This window comes from Haliaeetus leucocephalus, unplaced genomic scaffold (assembly GCF_000737465.1).
Source record: "Haliaeetus leucocephalus isolate CR32 unplaced genomic scaffold, Haliaeetus_leucocephalus-4.0 Scaffold819, whole genome shotgun sequence".
NCBI lineage: Eukaryota > Metazoa > Chordata > Aves > Accipitriformes > Accipitridae > Haliaeetus > Haliaeetus leucocephalus.
Window position 1 is genome coordinate 3,477,680 of NW_010973255.1, and position 20,912 is coordinate 3,498,591.

The 20,912-nt window shown below is 38.5% G+C and overlaps 1 protein-coding gene across 1 annotated transcript in view; it reads right to left on the reverse strand.

Moving 5' to 3' along the window:
* The window catches only part of ESR1 (estrogen receptor 1), a 115,848-nt gene that overhangs the window by 27,551 nt on the left and 67,385 nt on the right, over positions 1–20,912 (reverse strand). The gene's annotated exons all lie outside the window — the stretch shown is intronic.

Consider the following 20,912-nt stretch of genomic DNA (forward strand, 5'->3'; position numbering starts at 1 on the left):
TGAGTTTTGTCTATTCGTAGGTCCACCGTGGCTCCACCCTACAGAACTGTCAGCACTTTCTGGCCCCCCGGTTGTGTACTGCCCATCCCCTGCCCCCAGAGCAGGGCGAGAGTGAGGTGAGCATCTCCATCCCCACGCCTGCTGTAGTGGCCTGGGAAAGCTGCAGAAAGGGGCAGCCGCCGGCTGCTCCAGCGCCTTGCTGCCTGTGGCATGACGGAGGGAAAATGGAAAAGTGCCTCCTATAAAATGAAAGGATAGCTCTGATCAGCTAACCCCAGGCCATGTTTCCTGGTGGAATGCTGTTTTACAGACTCGTGGACAATTCACCATACTGCAAGTGCTGTATCTCTGTGGAAGAGGACACAATACAGCATTTTGAATAAACTGGGGAACAAATGCTGATCACTATGCAATCAGAATTCGGTGATGAACTGCTTGTTTATATTTCCATTGGACTATAGCACCTGCAGGAAGGAGGTGACCTCTCCTACTCCATATTTAAACAACGCTAGAAACAATGAATGCAAAATGAAGAGGTTGCTTATAGCAATACTAAAATATGAATATGAAAGAATAATGATGAAGGTAGATATGAAAGCATAACAACAGTGGTCATTCCTGTGTGCATTTCATGGAACAGGTTGTATTATTCTCTATTTGAGATTCTCACTTTTCATGAACGTTACTTTCAATCCAAAGATATAAGCAAAGGGGAGATTCCATAATACAATTTATTAGATCCTAGCGTAATTTATTCTTTAAAATTAGCATGAACTTGCTAAAGTGAAATGTGTAGAAGTTCCCTTAAAACAGATCTTATTTATCTTTTATTCAGTGTTATGAGTGAAACACATTATTCAACTTTCTTTTTTTTCATGTTTTCAATTGTATTTGATTCATATTGGTCTTCAGACTACAAATTACAGGGTGAACTACCTTACCAGCCCAATAAATGGCAGTGATTTTGCTTCTGTGTTGTGTCCTCACTAGAGGTATATTCTGAGTCAGTTTCGAGGAATACACCTGACATACTCTTGAGTACTATCTTGAAAAAAAAGGAAAAAATAAAAAGGGCACATATTTTTAAAGTTAAGTGTTGTGCTATGAAATATATTTTTCAAATAACAAAGAGGAAGAGAAGGAACAAAATATAGTTCACAATAACTTAGAAAATATTGTTATGTTCTGCAAAACAGTTGTTGATATAATTATTTTTAATGAAAACATTTGAGAGAGGTAATCAGTCTACTCATAAAGAACCACTGAAAAAAGGAAACAGCTTTGACATGTCTGAAATAAAACAACTCATCTATGAATCACTAGGAGTGAATTTAGACAGTTGTAGTACCTGCTATTTTTATGAAAGTGGTTACTACTATTAAAAACAAAAAGTTTTCTTTTCCTGTATTCTTCCTTTATTAGCAAATGCAAAAATGACTTTCAGATGTCACAGACTGATGGAATGGCATTTGCCTGAGTCACCAAACAGCCTGAAACAATAGAGCTGAAGCTTAAGAGCAACATTCTTAATTACAAAGCATTGATTACAGCACTCAAGAATGAAATTGGCGGAAAGAAACTGCTGTCTATATATGGAGAACAAATAACAAACACCATGTTTCCTATTAAGTATTGCCTTAGTATGACAGCACATAATAATATAGTGGTTTTATCCATGCTTGAAGAGTACCACAGCAACACAGGGACCACACCACCGTGTGGTGTCTGAAGTTTGGAAGCAGTGCATTTTAAGTCAGTTATATTGCCATCATTTCACGTGGCTACACACTATTCTGCAGGAGATTGCTTCAATTGTTGCAGAAAAACTGAGCTTGTTACAACTGTGGCAATTCACTTTTCTGTAAAACTCTGCTTATTCTACAATATTCTGGATGCCAAAATGCTTTGCTTTGTTCACACCGTCTTGGTCTCTATTTTTATTACACCTGTTCTCAAACACCTTTTAAGCCCTATCTTTTTAGTAGCTCTATTTTTCCCCATCCCCACATATGAAATTTCAGATTGCACTGAAGCTAAGTAATCTGCACAAAAACTAAAGAGAAAGAAGAAAAGAAACCTAATAAATTAGCTCACTAGTATTGTAGAGGAGGGATATTTTGTCAGCCTGCTCTGAGAATAGAAATATACTGCCCAAGAATGCTACATCTTTTAAAGTACTTAAACGTGAGTACTTTGCATTACAGAGTCCTAAAAGGATTGGCCAACAGTATTATTGGTACAGAATATTAACTCTGATTTCAGTGAAGCTAAGGAATTTTCAAAAAACTAGGATGAAAAAGAAAACTGACTGTGAGTCCATAGTTTAAAGCATTAAATGATCTGTCAGCCTGACATCTACTTTGGGTTCTATAACAAAACAGCTAACACAAACTCTGATTAATGCAGGTTTAAAAGTTTTTAATATAATAATCCACATCAACTGTAATTCATAAAAAAACCTGATCAAATTACCTTGATGGCTTTTTAGGTGACATTATAAGTTTAGTTGGAAAAATAATAGTTTTGATGAAACAGACTTCTATGAGACATTTGATTTTGTAAAAACATGCAACAGATTAACTGAATTCAAGTATTTTCAATGACACATCTCAGTATGTAATGGCAAAAGGGTAATGACCTGAACTGAAGTGTTTCTAGAAGAATGCCATACCATTTACTTCTTTACCCTAGACAATTTTTTTAATGGCGACATGGAAAAAACCAGAAATCATGATTCAGATGTCATGATGGCATGTGGAAAATAATGCAAAAAGCAGGTTGATAGTGTAAGCAATATAATCACTCGCTAGCTTAATCATAAAAAATACAGACATACATTTAAAACCAAGAACATTAAGCTTATATACAGGATGGAAACAGTAGCAGCTATGAAGAGGACTTGGAAATGATGGAGACAAATCAGCCCACTTTGAGCTTCCAGTGGGAAGTTACATCTAATAAAGACAATTAACTTTATAAAAAGCCAGGGAAACTCTGAGAGAGTAAGGAAGTTAAATTACCTCTGTGTTACCTGAATCTGGTAACTAGTCTTCAAGTGGGATGAGAAGTTGGACAGAATGATAAAGAAATATCAACATGAATAAAGCATTGAAAAACATGCCCTCTAGTGAGGAATAAGAGGAATTTAGTTACTCTTTGTGAAGCTAAAGGGGCTAAAGGACTTCAGTGGGTAAATATCTAAAGAAAAAGAGAACAGCATTGCAAAAGGTAATGGCATAACATACAAAAGCCCATGCTGGAAGCTAAACCTGCTCCAAGTCAGACTACAAAAGAGGGGCCGTTGTTAACAACAGAAGTAGTTATTTTCTAAGCAACATACTAAGTTTCCATGCATTTGCTATCATTAGAAACATAATCACATTTTAATTATTATTTTTAAGACATACTCTTGTTCAAGCAAACTAATTCAGAGAAATGTTACAGAAGGTTAAATTAAATGATGAATAAACCATTAGTCACTTCATCACTCAGAACATGCTGCATTTTAATGCCGCTGAAATTATGTGTAGATGTGCACTGCATTCTCAAATATCAGGGTTCTTTTAATGCTGGCAAGTTTTGAAAGAAGTATTTTTGAATTTTAAATTTTTGGTTACTGTGCTTTAAGGAAAAGTAAAAACCTTCACTGTTAATAAATTAATTAATGAATTGCAGCTTATGGATATGACCTACATCTGATACCATACACCAGACTGAACAATTGCATGACCTTATAAGACATATCAAAATCCTTGTGTGGCCAAAACCTACAAGACCTAGACTGCCATTAAGCTATTCATCTATCGTGTGCTTGGCAGGAGAAAGACACTTACAGAATAAAAGCCATGGCTGGACCATCCTTTTTTCATATACAGATAAATTAACAGTATTTTTGAGTGATTGCCGACACAGAACACAATATCTGTTCCACAAACTCTTGTATAAACACGGAAATCTGAACTTCTGAAAAGCCAGAAAGGTCTTCTGAGCGCCCAGCTAAGAGTAGGTGACAAATAAATTTATGTTACGTGTAGAACACAGAACAATAATGTTCAAATTAAGCTGATTATCCTCTCTAATATAAAACAGCACTATGTGCCACATCAGTGACAATATGATAAAAATCCCTCTCTTCCAGGCAATAAGACACCCTGAAGCAGCAGTGGGTCCATGGAGGAAAATCTACAAAAAGCCCTGTCTTGGCAAGCATGACTCTCTAGAGGTGACATTAGACTTGGGAATCCAAAACTGTATGACCATCCTAAAAAAGGAAGGCAGCAACTATCCGCAACAGGTATGAGCAAATCTCTTTGTAAACTGGGAGTCTGGGCAGTTGCAGAAAGGGAAGGGTTGCCATGAAAGAACACAAGGACTGTTGGAAGTAGTATTAGGTAACACATATACCCCTGACAGCAACAGAGAAATGGTTTATGGACAAGGTTGTTGGGCTGCAGTAAGGAACAACATAAAGCTCAGATGGTTTTAATTTATTGCTACTGTAACACACATTGTGAACCCTGCAGTCCTCTGAAATAATCAACAACAACAAATATATATATATAAAAAATTTAACCAATCAAATATTTTGAATCTAATAAACTTATAATTTGCCTTAAAGACTTTTGACCTACTAAGTAGCTTTCTATTTCATCAAAAACAATTTCTCTAGCAATTAACGTTCTCTGAGACCCAGTATCCAGTGTCATTGCAGATTCAATCCTACAACAGTAAGTCCTCCAGTGGATACTTACTATCATTTGGGGATCATTTAATTATCATCATTTTGCAGCTTCTACTAATATTAAGACACAGCTACAAGGTGTCCAGACTATTCCTCTTCCCACAACAAATGATAAGGCAATCTTCTTTTTTCATCTGATCCAGCTGTAATCCTATATGTTTATACCATATGTCTTAATTACCATGGTACCTGAAATATAAATTTCAGCTAATTTTTGCAAGCCAATAAACAACTTTGTACAATAAAGAATAACTCTGTCTCCAGGTGCTTTGAAGGAAAGTAAAGCAAAAGCAATAAAAAGTTTTAAAAGCAATATCAAAGGTCCATCTACCAAAGTATCCCATTTACAACAGCAACTGATACCAGATGCTTATGGCAAAACATACAGCAGGACAAACATATGCTTCTACAGAAAGCTTTCTCAGGCTCCCGTGGTATGCGGCTCAGGGATTTCCAGAGGCAAAGATGGTCTTTTTGTGCTTAATGTCCCCTAACATTTTTTCCTCCAAGTTTGCCCAGATGCTTTTTGAACCCATTTAGGCATTTAATCCACTTCAGATTTTTTATATACTCTGGAAATAGTACTCTCCAGTAAGAAGTTTCATGCTCTGAGTTAACACTAGGAAAATGATAATCTCCTGTTGTTCTGGAAGAAAAATCTCTTACTTTCATTTAATGCATCTAGTTATTTTATTGGAAGATACCATCATTCCCTAGGTCATCATCTCACTGCTAATCTTCTCTTTTCCAAACATTTTTAGTATATTCAGTCATTGCTCACATGAGTTATCCTGTTCACCTTTGAACTCATCTTGTCCTTCTCGGACCATTTTCCAGTTCAACTATATTGTTTCAGAGACAGTGAGACTACGCACCATTTTTCAATCTGCCCTTGTCTTCATGACCTTAGTCAACTTAATGTCATCCCCATTTTTATCACTGTTATTCGGGCCTTTTTTTCCAGCTAACTTATGAATATGCTGAACAACATAGGCCTAACCATTGAACTCAAGCTTATCTCTTTCCTAAATGTCCTGCCTGCTTGTCTGGAAAGCCTTTAACTTGATAGCAACACCAATTTTTCTAATATCTCCTATAGCAAAAAATCTGGGATGCTATATTATACAAAAACGTTGTGGGAAATCGGAACATTCCCACATCGCATGTCTTAAATTCGCGCAGGTGAACCACTGTTTTTTTTCTATCTTAATGCGGTGTTTTGAAAAGTGGCAATAACCACAGAAAAAGGCTGTTATTTACAACTCAATACAGTATCTCAGCTATGCAACGGTCATGTAATAGGCCTCATTTGGAAAAAACACTAATTAGGTTGGCAAAGACAGCAGGGAAGTAATGGTGAGTGCTGCAACCTAATAGCTAGCAACCATTCAATAAAGCGACCAAATTAAGAGAGGTTTATATAGACAAAAATATCTAAGTTGATAAAACAGACAAACAGAAAAATAATTCCTACAGCAAGTTCTGTTCTCAAGAAAGAGCCAGGAAGAGGAGAAGCAGCACCTGTTTCTCCTATCCTAAAGCACATTGGAGGACCAATAGCTCAGTCACCCCTGTTTGATCAAGATGTAAAACCTGTGCTTGCTCTAGTGCCAGGAGCTCGGTGCCCGACATCTCCACTTCAAGCAGAAAGGTGAGACCACATCTACACTTTTACCTAGCACATAAGATGACATTTTGGTCTGAATGTGCATGGATCACTCAGCCTCTTCAGCCCTTAAGGCTGAGCTCTGAAACCTCTTAGTTAAGAGATGGCTAAAAGCTAAAAAGTGGCTAAAACTCACACCTTGACTATAGCCTTGTCTGTACACAGCAACAGCAGGGCAAACCAGAGTCCAAGGATAAGGACATCAGAGAATCACAAACACTGTTTTCCATGAGTCTCAGTATTCACACAGCTATTCCTATAATGCTACTTATTGCTACTTCTTTCCACAGATCTTCAGACCAAAATTATAAGAAACCTTTATTAAGTTTTCCCTCCTGAGGGCACTTAAAGTATGACATGGGTATATTGGCTTAATTGTTTACACAACTCCAGTGTTTTAAATCAAGACCTATTATGAAGGCTGAAGATCAAAAATCTCTAAAATCCAATATTTTCAATCCAAATATTCTGCTAAAAAAAAAAAAAAGTAGTTTCATTATTTGATTTTTTTTTTAAAGGGACATTACTTTGTTTCTGTAAGTGAGGTCAGAAAAAATTTAACTAGAATTCGCTGAGTTCCAGGGAAGAAAGTCAGAAAGGCAAACACAGAGCAAGTGGCACAATTGTAAGAGCCTCTAAATACTTTGTCTGCTCTTTCAGAACTCTCTATTTCACTGCCTGTATAATTATAATATAGCAGAACACCAATCCAAATTTATACGCTGTCTCCTCTAAGCCTAAACAATCTGTTAGAAATGAAATGAGATCAGAAAGAACAGCATCTGCTCTTAATTACTGTTAATTCCTTTTCAAAATTTTATTTCACATTTGCCATTTTCAGCTCTAATGGTTCTAAACCTCTTTCTGAAAAATAACAATTACAATTTACAAGCATAAACATAATATGAGTTAGGAATGTTTGGGGTTTTGGGCAAAACCCAAAAAGTCAGAAGGATGATGAGGCCCTGCTTTCACGTTCTGTATTTGTACTGAGAGTCAAGATCAAGAAAGCTTTTTCCCCTTCTCCTCCGTGGGAGGTTTCCATCCTCCCTGAGCTCACCTTAGAAGACCTGTCTTACAGTCTGATGGGTGTACCACCCCAGCCAAACTCCCCACCTGATGCTATCCCCGGAGTGGGATGCTGCAGGGATGTCACATTTGTCGCTTTTATTTCAAATCCCATTTCTAGGAGCTGGTCTGTTCTGCTTGCACCTAAAAGCTGCACCGTGACGATTCCAAAATGCATTTCTCAGATAAATGGGAACCGTTTCAACTGTTTTCCAGGAATGCATAAAGTTATCACTACTTGACTCAATGCTTTCTGCTTACACAAAAAGTGCATACTTTTTTTTTTTTTTTTTAGGTCTGTCCAGTCCATATCTTTTCAGGATGAGGAGACTAAACTGCTCCTGAGGCCACTCCTGGTCCATATAGCCAATGCCTCATTCAGGGCAGGAATCTCTCCTTCCCTCTCCAGATACCAGTCTCCCTCTTCAGACACCAGTCTAAACTACGACTGAATGTACCCTGCATACATCGGACCTAATAGATACTGTCCTCTTTCAACTTTCCTATGCCAAAGTGAGCTTGTAAAGAATTTAGCCAAGTGGAAGTTGATTGACTCAAAGTCAATACTTTGGACCAAGCACAATCTGGATTTAGGACCGTGGAAACACTTCAGGGTAGCGACAGATAATAGCCACTGGTCAGACATACATTCTTTTCTCCTGACAAACGCTTGCCACATTTTTATGAAATACTGCTGTCTTGCCCGAGAGGAGCATCGGAAGTCCACGGCCCAGCACCAGCTGGTGCTGCTCCTGGGGAGATGGGCCACGTGCTGGCCCGGGGGGGTGGTGGGAAGACCCAGCCCTGGAGCCAGCCCCCAGCTTTGGAGTGCTCCTCTGAGTTTTGGGGACAGCAAGTTCTCACTGAACAGCAGCCCGAGCACGTTATTCTGCAGTATTTGATTGCCTGGGAAAATCTGTCTTATGCCGGTGGATGGTCAGGCCGTGTGTCCAAAGCTCGATGATTCTCCCTCGCTGTGCTCTCCCTGGCGCAGACGCAGCTTGGAAAGAACACAAGCTGGGTTGCATTGTAGCTCAAGCCTATGGCTGACACGCAGCACAGACGTACCCAGTGAAGCTGAGCGCTTTCATGTCCTGACTTCCCTTGCATGTGTCACTGTGTCTGCCCTGACTAAAACACAGTTTTTATTTTGCAAGTGTTTCACTTTGTTAAGCAAAGATTATTCCAGAAAGTGCATTAGCAGTACCAGTTAACACAAATATGTTGAGGCCTTCCATCAGGGAACATAATAAAAGTAATTGGCACTCACATAGCACTTTACATTTTCAAAGGGAAGTAAAGCCATTAAGTATTATTAAATGTATTTTATAGAGAGAACACAGGGAGGTTAAGTGCCCCATCCAGGAGGAGGCAGGATTAGGATGGAGATGTGGCAGGCTCTTAGCACACTCTCTAGTCCTTTCAGCCACAAAAGTCTTTGGGGTGGAGAAGCCTCCTTGAACTCAAGTGCAAGCTCTCTTTCTTGCAAATCAGTAAAAAGGTAAAAACCAAAAAAAACCAGAAGCAACTGAACTTTTCTCAAAGTGAAAGAGGAGAGAAAGTCTTACCAAGTTGGGGGGGGGGGGGGGGAATTGTTTAAAGTGTGAGCAGAAAACCTGGATGCAGGGAACTAAGCATTAGTTCTTAATTGGTTTTAAAACACTCACTAATCTAGGCAAGGTAACTGCCTATATAAAAAAATCCCAGGCCTAAGCTTGCTTTCCCCTCTAAACAAGCAGTTTTGAAAGTTATTAAAATAACAACAAATCTTACTACTAATAATAATTATAACAACAACAACTACGATATAAGATCATTGCTAGTGAAGTCTACCTGCCAGTTAGCTAGTGAAAGTTTATCATACTGTTTTTATAAAGCAAGAAAGGAGACATATGTATATTTTCTGCACAAAAAGCAAGCACTTCAAATGATCAACAAAAAGCGATATTCATTATTACACGCCAAATTCCTGCAGCACTTTATAGCAGTTATTTAAAGCATGTTAATTATCATTCATCCCTGGACTGTAATCCAGACGTCTGAGACTCAGGCTGAGCTTTGACAACAATAAGATGCTACTTGATGGTTGTTTTACCACTGAGAGCTCTGCTATTTCTCAGGCAGTTGAGGCTTGCAAATAAAATGCACAGGACATTGTCTGTATACTGAGAATGGACAACGGCAGCCCTTCCCAGTGATTTTAAGTGTAGGAACAGACCATCAGCTGCATGTGAAGGCTTTTGTTTTGAAGGGTGTCATCTGAATCTTTCCCTGCACAGGTGAGGAAGGATACTATGCAAAATTTATTAGCTGCTGACTGAACTACACAGTATGAAGTAATACATCTTTTCTTTATTGTCTCTGCAACAGTTAATTACATTATGTTACATTTATACCAGTACTCAGGCCAATTGCAAGTAGGTTTGAGAGTTTTCTTTTAATTTGTCATTTTTGTAAGAGGTCACTGCTACACAAAATGTTTTCCATCAAAAGCAGATGCAGCTAAAATCATTTATGGTACTGATTATGCATTCTTGCCGGACTTTTACGAACTCAAAAGTTACACTCATAAATACAAGCTGTCCTCTCTACCTCATTCTTCCCCCTCATCCCCCTCCCCGCTCCACCAGGGCTGCTACTCTTCTGGTCTGTTCTGCTGGTTTAAGTGTTCAGCCAACTGATGAAATAACCCGGCAAGAAGGAGGAGCGTGAAAGCTGAGCGACAGGCAGCTAGGGAGCACCAACCACCTCGGATGGTTTACGTATTGTGTAAACCTGTCCTGAGACTTGAGGTCATGTCCAGCATGGCTTGGGGTTTTTTTGTATGTTCAGCTGCATCCAAGGGAGCATGAGGTTTCTCAGCATTTGTTTGACCTCCTCACTAAAGTTCCAGGCTGTGCTCCAGTCACGACCCAAATCGTGTGTAAATAAGTGATGGGTTTGTGGCTGTCAAGAAAAATCACTTGAGGCAAAAGGTCTCTTTAAGCAATCATTCTTGAAGCAATCTCTTTAAGCAATCACAGTTTTTAAGCAGGAGGAGGAGGAGGAAGCAGACTGAAGTAGAGTCTTTCACAGCTTTTTAAACTACCCCAGCATGCCTCGGTGAGGTTTCAAGCAATCACTTCAATACACACTTACCAGGGGAGAATTCTAAAACCAAAGATCAACCTGTGAGACCTCCCAGTTGTTTTCCTCTTTTACAGAGTACACCTACATGCTTTTACTACATCCTTTTGCTAATTTCATAAGCACTTGAGTTGGCAAAGGCACGTTGGATTGGGCAGCACTTTAGCAGAATCAGCGAGAGCAGCAAGGCGGGCGATGTTCCGTGCGGGGCTCTGCAGCCCCGCTCCCCCCTGGCTCGGGCAGCATCACACGCCCGACGTCCGCCGCGGCCCCGGGAGACGGACCTTGCTAGCGGAAGAGGGCTCTGAAAAACCTCAGGGTGAACAGAGGCAATGCAGATATGTTGCACGGTCTAACGGCCATATGGGTGGCAGGAGAGGGGTGGCAAGTGAACAAAACTCGGTTAAAGTGAGCCTGGAGACCTACTCCACCACAGGCAGCACACTTCTACAGCTCTGCACCTCATTTTTGCCACAAATAGAGTATAAAAATATCTCCATTGTTCCATTTTTCATCTTTTTTGTTCCATTAAGTATGAGACCTACATGAAAAACCTGAAGGTCATCATAACACAAGCAAGAACATTTTGGAAAAGAGATAAAATTACCTTTGCAAGGTAACACAAACAATGATCAGATTCAGCCACACTTCTAAACTGACGTTATTTTTTTATTGAAGAAATTAGAAGCTGAAATTAATGATTATTAACCCTATTCTTTCTGAATGTCCCTAAAATCTTGGGTTTATACTTTTGATTATTTTCAATAATTTTGTTAAAGTCTTTAAGAATTAAAGTTTCACCATTTCAATTTATATCTCCACCCATGCCTGTAAGCTTGAGAAATGTCCCTTTTGAATTTAACGCCTTTTTTGACTACAATGACTTTCACATGATGAACTTGGGAGGGCTACCCTCTACCCTTCTTCATTCATAAAATCCAGTGAACAAAGCACTAGGCTTTCTGCTTCACTGTCTATGCCATCCCAGGATCTACTGTACTCACCACTGAACCAATTAACATTCATTGCAGCAGCATCTGGAACTAGCAGAAAGGAGGATTATTTTGCAACCCAAGGAAAAGAGGGAAAAACTGTCAAGTCTGTAGTGAACAGGAAGATTAAAACTGCTTCAAGACTACAAATAGAAATTGCTCAGAACATAATGTGCTGTACCCAAGAAATGAAGCATAACCTCAGAGTTCATGGTCTGGTCATTCTTTATAGTCATTAGGAAATAAAACTAGTTTGACTAAGGCACCTGCATCCATTTTATTTCTTCATATTGTTCACTTTTGGATAAGTCTTATTTTTGTCTATTGCACTTGTGTGTGAGTAACGGAAACTATGTATGTATATGTATTGTTTCATGTTCATTACATTGACTTGTACCTACACCAAAACAGAAACACAAGCATCTACAAATAAGGCTCAAATGTTTATTTTCCCTCCTATTCTTTTCACCCCTACATGACTGGTTTTGAACAGAACCCAATCTCTGAAAAATTATCCAAGAAATTCTAATGACACATCAAAGAGAAGAAAGACAGCAAAATTAATTGCAGCAATTTCCTTTAACCACTACAACAACAAGAGCATTTTAACAGCTGTGTGGGAGTGTCATCATATGACAGAGCAAAGGAATACATTACAGAGAAAGCAAGACACTGGAATGCAGCTGGCCATTTATATTAATTTTCTTGTCCAGGGAAACCTAGTGAGTTAGCAAACAGCATGTTTCCAGAAAACACATCATTCACTTAATCCCCTTTTCTTGCACACTCTCCTTCAATGGGTAACAGATCCAAGGCACATTTCAGCACTGCAAAGCCTCAGGTAACCTTAGGAAACTGTTGCATGTTCCATGGAGCAGGCTCGGGTGTGCATACAAAACACGGGTGTTGCACCTGGAGAACGACCACCTTGTACTCAAGCTCCTATACTGCTCGCTAAGACATATGCTGAAGCTAGAGCTGGTTGGAAGCATCTGACAGAGCATTTTACATTGGAAAGTGCCAGCTTGATGAGTTTAAAACACCCTGGAGGACATGTCAGATTTCACAAAATGAAAATAAACAAATAAAACCAGGCTGGCTTCTACCAGGGAGAACAGATTGTCCCTCTCAGCTACCTCATCTTAGTTTTCAGCACTCCACCAGCCTCCTATTCCTGTTCAGCGTTGTGAAAAGTACCGAAACGTCTAGGAAATCTAGGACCCTTTTTTCCAAAATTGTCTTCACTTCATTTTAAACAGGTGACTAAAATATTTGAAATCTTAATGAACTCTATTCTTTCATATTGAATAAAATGTTTCATTTCACCTGAAAAAGCAAAACTGTCAAAAAATGTAATTTTGTATTAAGTGGAAATGATTCTTTTTTTTATTGTTTGGATCTGCCACAAAACAAAGAAATTAATTATTCGCACAACTCTGATGGAGACATCTGGAAAAGCTTTGGAACAGTGTACAAGCTCATCCAAAGTAAGTGAACCTATAAACCCTATTTGTCATCCTTTGTCAGGACTGGAAAATTGCATGGAATTCTATTACATTAAAAAAATCACAGCAATATCTTCTAATAAATACAGCAGCAGAAATTAAAGATTAGAAGAAAAAATGTGTAATTTAAAATTCAGCAAGTTCCGCTGGAATTATAATTTGATATTTTTTTCAAACGGGTAAAGAAACAGTAGTTTTCATCTTTCTCATTTAGAGAGAAAATTTGATTAGTTTGTTTTTCTTTTTTCTTTTACCTGCATACGGAACGTGAGTTTGACAGAACTCCTCATGGACGAGAATAAAACCTTTAGCTTGGATCAGGAAATAGAGCCACTTCACACAGTTCAGACAGACTAGGAGACCGTTTTATGAATAGCATCACCATACTGACCCTCAAGGCACAATTTGGCTCATATATAGAGGACTTTTTCAGGCCGAAGGCTCCTGTCCTCACAGGCAGAACAACTGTGTTTGGTGTAGGAGCCCTGAGGTAACAAAGATCATTTGATTGCTACCTAAATGATGTTGCCCACATTTGATGATATCCGGAAGGTTCTTGGGTTCTTGTTATATACTTCTACAGCTCACATATGTTTATAAGCATCTACAAACACACTTAAGTAAAGTCCTACCCCTATAAACATCAAGTGTTATTAATCTGCTCAGAGACTTGGAAGCTGAGAGACACAGTGCCAAGCAGGCAGCTTATTAGGAAGGGGGAAACCAGCTCATTGGCATTATACTGAACTACTTCTGACATCCCATTATTGAATTTTTTCAGAGCAGTTTCTGACAGGCTAATACCTCTGTCTCCCACCTACTTGAAATCACCACTTAAAAGTTACTCCACAACATTACTTGTAAATAAAATATCTCCTAGGAAAGCTGGTAACAATTATTGACTGTCAGCTGAAGAAGAGCAGATCTGAATTCATCAGACTGCAGTGATCGAGTTTTACCAAAATCCCTCAGAAACCCAACTACTGATAAAGAAGGTACAAAAAGCCTCATCTGGAGTTTAAAGAAAAGAGCACACTGACTGAACAGTCTGCTGAAATAAGACAGTAAGGGAAATGTATTTATGTTGCCTGGCAGTGTCTCATTTGAATATCAGGATCTTTCTCAAACACTTGATTAGAAGTGGCTGCATTAAAAAAAAATTAAAAAAAAATAGTATAGAGTGGAACAAGGTACAAAATCAAAGAAGAGAGCTGACAAACGTGACTGATTTCAAATAAACTACATATTTTAACATACTACATTATTTCAGACTTCGTTATTATTAATTTTTCCTTAAACATACTTAGTGGTATCAAAGATCACTTTTCAGGATAGCTTTGTGTAACACCTAGATAAAGCTGCATATAAAACTTCTGCAAGATATAAGCCACATTTTTGGGAAGAGAGGCATACAGGTGAGGCATAAAACAGGAGCATAATGAGCATAATATTAAAAAAAAAGCTGATTTAATTCCTATTTATACCTGTAGGCCAAGAATCTTCAAGTTGGGGGTTTTTTGTTTCACAACAGGGATATTTAGCATGCTTCACAGCTTTCCCATGCAGCAGATAAAGTCCTGAGATAGGAATTTAGGGATGGATACACTGTGGCACATTATAAAAGAGTTAAACAAAACTAACACAGGGAGGCGTTGGCACAGCCAGGAGCAAAACTAGTGTTTCCCACTGGTAAAGCAACATTCTTCCCAAAAGGCCCAGTGTAAAAGAACATAACTCTATGTGTATACTTGGAGGGGGAGGGGGGGAAGTGCATTTGGTAATCATATCAGAGTCAATGATTCTCCATAACTCTGTTTATATGAATACCAAGTGGGAATAAAAAATTGAAGTCACAAGTAGCATTGATAAATATGCTAGGTTGTCATGGGCAGCTCTTCTCTGTCAGCTGAGAACCTGCCAATGTACACTGCTTTTAAAATGTGTGACACATTAACCAATTAATACCAGTGGTTAATTCTACCATCACTGAATAAAATACACTAGAGCTTTCCTTTTCCACAGACCTTTCAAAATCCCGCCCTGCAGAAGAAGAATAAAAACCAACTGCTGATTCCAAAAATTCTGCCACATGCTTCGGGTCACTACTACCTGTACAGTGCAAACTTAGCCCAAAGAACTTCCAGAAGAATTTGCTGCCTTCCTGGAAGACAAAGACAGGAGAACAACTTCCGAAAAATATGCACTAGAATGGGCAACCAACCACAAGGTAACTCAGCAAAAAGAAAGCCCCAGGGTTCATCTATCTTCCAAATAGCACGGGTAAGTGAACAACCAGTCTTTGCCTTCTGGGAAGTAAAGTTTCTTGTACCCCAGGGATGGATGCAAACTGAAGACCTTGTATGAACTAGGATGCGTCTTGGGTGAGGGGGAAATTACCATACTTCCCCTTCCCTTTGACTCTCCAGCCCCTCACAGCTCTGGCAGAGCATTACAGAACATATTACAGATCAAGCAGAAATATGCAAAGTAGAAGCTATACAACATCTACTTCAGCAAACAGGATAAAGGCTGTAAATGGTGCCAGTAACTAGAAGATTCTTGCCTTTTGTACAGGACAGATGGGAAAAGACCTCTGTGTTGAAGTGCAAATAAAGAGAAATTAAATTCGAAAAAGGCTTGAGTTAGAGCTGTATGTTACTATTGACAGTACAGATACAGAAACATTTCTTTCCAGCACACTTATATTAATACTTGCTTGTTCGTTCTCAGTATACTGTCATCCTCCCATTACAACTGGCTCAACTATTTTGCAGTGAACTGGACTGGGGAACTCACACGAGTTATAGGCAACCCAAACCACACACACAAAAGGTTTATTTTTAACCCAGATCAATCCTGCTAATTGCACAGCTGTCCCAATGCAGTGGGAAGCACAAAGGTGGGAACCACTCTAGCTGGCGCTGCAACTGGAAGAAAAACTTGTGAAACTACAATCCCACAAAGTACGTCCTACAAATGTGAAACAAGAAATATTACCTTTGTATCAATCAAAGGAGATTTCTCAAATAGGTCAGACAAGCAATACTACTATATTCATTTATATTAGTATGGCAATATGACAATTTTAGCTTTATGCTGGTCAGTAGTTTCTAATACAATGAACATACCCAGTTAGAGACTGTTCAGTGTTTTAGTAAACACTTGGCTCACTTGCCAGCAGTCTGTATAGCCGCTCCTTTATTTGCAGCCATGTTTTCTGAGGGACAGCAGCTGTTGCAGAAGATGCTTCATTATTAGGCTATTGATAAGATTTAATATTCTCTGGAAATTTTCTAATTAACCTAGTATGCCACATTGCTTATCTTTGTGAATCAAGTAAAATAAGATTTCTTGAATTTTAATTTTCTCAATCGCCTCAAACACCCCAGAATGTAATTTGACAGGGAACACACTACATTTTGTCTAGAGTCTAAGTGAGATTTTGAACAATACTTTTCCCCTTGTCTGTGTATTAGCCCTGATTCTGCGTCTCATGATTTCCTACTGGATTAACTGAAAAAACTCCAAACCAAAAATCTCAAGCTGCAGAGACAAAAATCACTGCCATCACTGACATTTCTGACAACGTGCATTTTCTTTTTCTGAGGTCAGCCTACTCACAAGGAATACCAGATACCTGGGAGAATCTCTGGGTACCCCCGACATCCTGAGCAGTGCCCCTCTCAGGTGCAGAAAGGGAGCAGGACGCTGAGTCAAAGACAAGATCTTGATTCCTTCCTCCTGTTTCCAGAACTCCTCTTTTTAAGAGGCTTAAGAAGCTTTAGGTCTAGACCCAGAGGCTAACTGCGGCGATAAATAATTTATCTCCATCTCCCTGCTGAGGACTGTGGTGGACAGCTATGTTTCTTAGAAGGAACAAAACTTTCCATAAGGAAGAGGGAAGGCAATATTTTCTTATGGGCACTTGTAGCCGAGAACAAACTCCCAGAGGAACAAGGCAATCGCAGATTTCTCATTCCCCATTCCACTGTGGGATATGCTTTAACTTGCTTTCACTAGCTTAAATTTGCAGCAGTCCATAACTAGCACGCAGACAAAACAACACACTCTACACACACACAGTTCATTTCCTGGAGAGATAATAAAAGAAAATAAATGAGTTGCGTAACAGATGTGTCATATAATGCACCATTGCAGCATACAGACAGGGTAAGAGCCTATCCAGAAGAAGTCTGTAATAAATCTTTCCTAATTATTTCTATGTATCTTAAAAACTCCTATTTATCCGATGTGAGATTTTAGTGAATGACTCACTTGAACAGAAAACTAATACAGATGATATTAAAATAACCTCTAAACTGGAATTACAGCTGATTGTGCTCAGAGATGTAGTACTGGAGAGAAACTAAAAGAATTAGGCTGAAGTTATTAAACATCAAGTAAAAAGGGCCAATTTATGTGAATTATGTGAACAGGGAACAATGGATATGTGTGCATGCACATACATATCGCATCAGTGCTTTCCAACAATCGCATATTCTTTTCGTAAATTATTATAAGAAATAAATAAATCAGGAAGGATCATTACTTACTGTTTACTTAGAGTGGAAATTAACAAGCGTTTCTTGGAAAGCTCCAGGGTTCAGCATAGCTGAAGTCTCTAAGATAGATATGTTCATCCAAGAGTGTAAATTACTTATCAGCTAAAGAAAAATAGCAGGAAATGTTTTTATAAAAGGAACGCTTCTTTTAGAAATGAAATATTACAGTTTAAGTATTTAATTTCCTTAAGTTTTGGCTAAAAATACAAACGTTATTACCATAGATGCTCATTTTTGCCTCTTTGTTTGCCAAGGCCAATAGAATTTCATCTTCAAACATTTATTATCAAATGAACTTGTATGTTTCTGAATGCCCAATGAACTCCAATATGTAAGCAGTTCTTTTTAAAAGAATGTTAGCTCCTTCTTACCTGTTGGGTGTTATTTCTCATCTGCCAGTATATGACAAACAGGTAAACAAGATTACTTACAGAAAGTCAATTTTGGGTACTGCAGATATTTGCTCTTTGAGACAGCTTGTTGGGAAGTCCCAAAATTCAAAATTTTGGAATTCAAATATTTCTTAAACTGGAAGGTTCTGAATAGTCAGCCTTGCAATAGCACTTTGGGTCTTGATTTTAAAGCCACTGTGTACATAAGGAAGTTTACATATGTGGAGTAGTTCCATGATCTTAATAAACGTATTTGGATATGTGCATACTTGTAGAAACAAGAGATTTACAGGCTAAGTTTGTCTTCAGATTTAAATTTAAATTGCAGCACATAATCCGTTCAGGGATATTTAGATGGAGAGGTGTATTTGACATTCACCACTCTAACGAAGGCTGGTTTTAAAACAATTACCTAGAGTAGAACACAATTATTGTGCTGAGCTAATAAATAGATGGCTTTGGATGCCTGTAGTGTTTTTTAGACTATTCACTTCCACAAACAAAGAAGGGAACTAAGCCATCTCTAAGAAAACAAATATTATAGCACTTTAAAAGAAATACTGGGGTTCCAACCATTATTGATTTATTGGACAAATGTTATGAAGAATGTTGTTAGCTATATTTCCTTTTTTTCTAAATATATGAAGCACACATTATCTGGAAAAAAAAAAAGTGAATTTTCACAGCATGTTGCACACATTCACCTCCATCTTAACAGAAACTCATTTACTTAAGAGAAAGGCCACAGACATTTTTTTTGGTCCTGTGCACAGAGAACAACTACAGTTATGCAACATAAGTAAAAGACAGTCACTTTCATTCTATATTTGTTTATAAACTCGTATCTTATTACAGCTTTCCTAAACTCAAGGAGGCTAGAAGGTTGGATAACATGCTTGATTCAATAGCTTTTGGCAGTCACTTCTCTACGCAAAGTAATTACATCTGTGAATGAGAGAACAATATAGCACTCTCTATGAATTACTCTAACATTGGATTTTTGTAATATTAGAAAGTATTACTGACATTTATCACGCTTTTGAATGAAATATCACCTCACATATGAAGTAGAGCTTTTAATTGTGGCCACAGAATATTACTAAAAGGGATACAAGCAGATGCACTTGCATAACAGCATCAACACCTGACTCATTCTTCAGAATCTCTTTCTTCTTCTGGACAAAGAAATAAAATCTGTAAAACTACAGAATTAGCTTTTGGAGTTTGTAAAAAAATCTAGTAAAAGTAAACAAAAAATTATGAAATATTGCAAGATATGTGTTAGAAAACCTTCAAGGATATACTTCTGAGCTCACTGAAACATTTTTTTAAAGATTCAAAGTGGTTCTCAAACTACTTTTCCTTTCCTAATTCTTTTTCCCTTGATTGAAAATTTGTGCAAATGAAGTGACCCAGTTTGAATATATTCTTGTAATCGCCACTGCCAGGAAACTCCTGGGGAAAGAGTGGGGTGTGAAGCTCAAAGACTGTGGCTTGGAAGAGGAAGTGGTACAGGGATAGCTAGTAGACAACATCCCAAGGCTCTTTCTGTGGCAGTGGGAACAGACACCAGCCAGACCCTTCTCCATCAAAGTGCCCCTGAACAAATTACTGTCCTCCAGCAGGAGCCCTAGGAATGAGTAAGAAGCCCAGGACTGAGCTGCTGAGCTGTTGGCTCATCTGACTGATTCCCAGTATCTTCTTCTTCTGGTCATCTTGCATGTTCTCTCTACATTTCCTTCCAGTTGAAGTCTCCTTGATGCTGGTTAGCTTGCTAACCCTAGTCCTGATGCATTTATCTCCACTTCTATATCCCTAACTCTAGGGACTCCCTAGGGTTTGAAAACCATTGTATTAGGATACCTCTTAATTTTCCAGTATCACAGTTGTTATTCAGACTCTGATTCTTTTTTCTCCTGCTATCATTTTCTTGCAGTCTTCAACTAGTGAAAGCACTGCCTGCATCTTTGTTCCCATAGGTACCTGCAGCCAAGGTTTTTGTTCCTTTCCAAGCACTTCTGCTGAACTGTTCTTTCTTGGCTTTGGCTTTTCCCTGTCTGACACAAGGTCCCGATGTGCATAACTCTGTCAGATGTCTCCCTGTCCTTTATAATCAATGTCTTCCTCTCAGTCTCTCACTGGCAAACCATTGTGTCACATGGTCTCGTCCTTTTCTCTCATTTAAATTTCTCTGCAGGAGGAAATAGACCTCACTGTGCCTCAAAAGCATGAAAAGACAATCCTGTATATAATAAAAATAAAAGCTACTTGCAAGAGTGGGTTTGTCTCATACAGCATCCAGAAGCTCGGGAGGAGGACGGAAAGGGGAGTTTGTTTGGTTTTACACAATGTAGACATGAAAGACTAAAGATGCTTCCCAGACTAAGAAAACACAAGAATGGAAAGCTTTTATTTCATGTTCAACAATTTTAATTCTGCTGCCCTGCATAATCATGCTATTGCATGATACCTCAGTCTGATGTTCAAATTCAAATGGTAAGTGATTACCTTCTTTCACTATAAGGATTGATTCTTATCTCTTACGTTCATGGTAATGAATTGAAACTTCACAAAAATTAAATTAGCAAAAAGCAGCCACAAATTAAGATCCAGATGCTTGTTATCATTTCTCTTTTGCTTACAGACCTATTTGCTTCCTCTTTTTTTCCCCTATGAAGTCAGGGGAGCAGTTAGAGTATCACTTCAACAGATTAAACAGATGAGCAGAGGCGTCACAGCAAGCCCATTAGTCAAAGGAGAAGAGACTATAAAGCAGATATTTTGGAAGGTTTATTAAAAATTATTGTAGGAATTGCAAGCCATTCATTTTTTTAAGCTAAATGGAAATTATTGCCAGGAG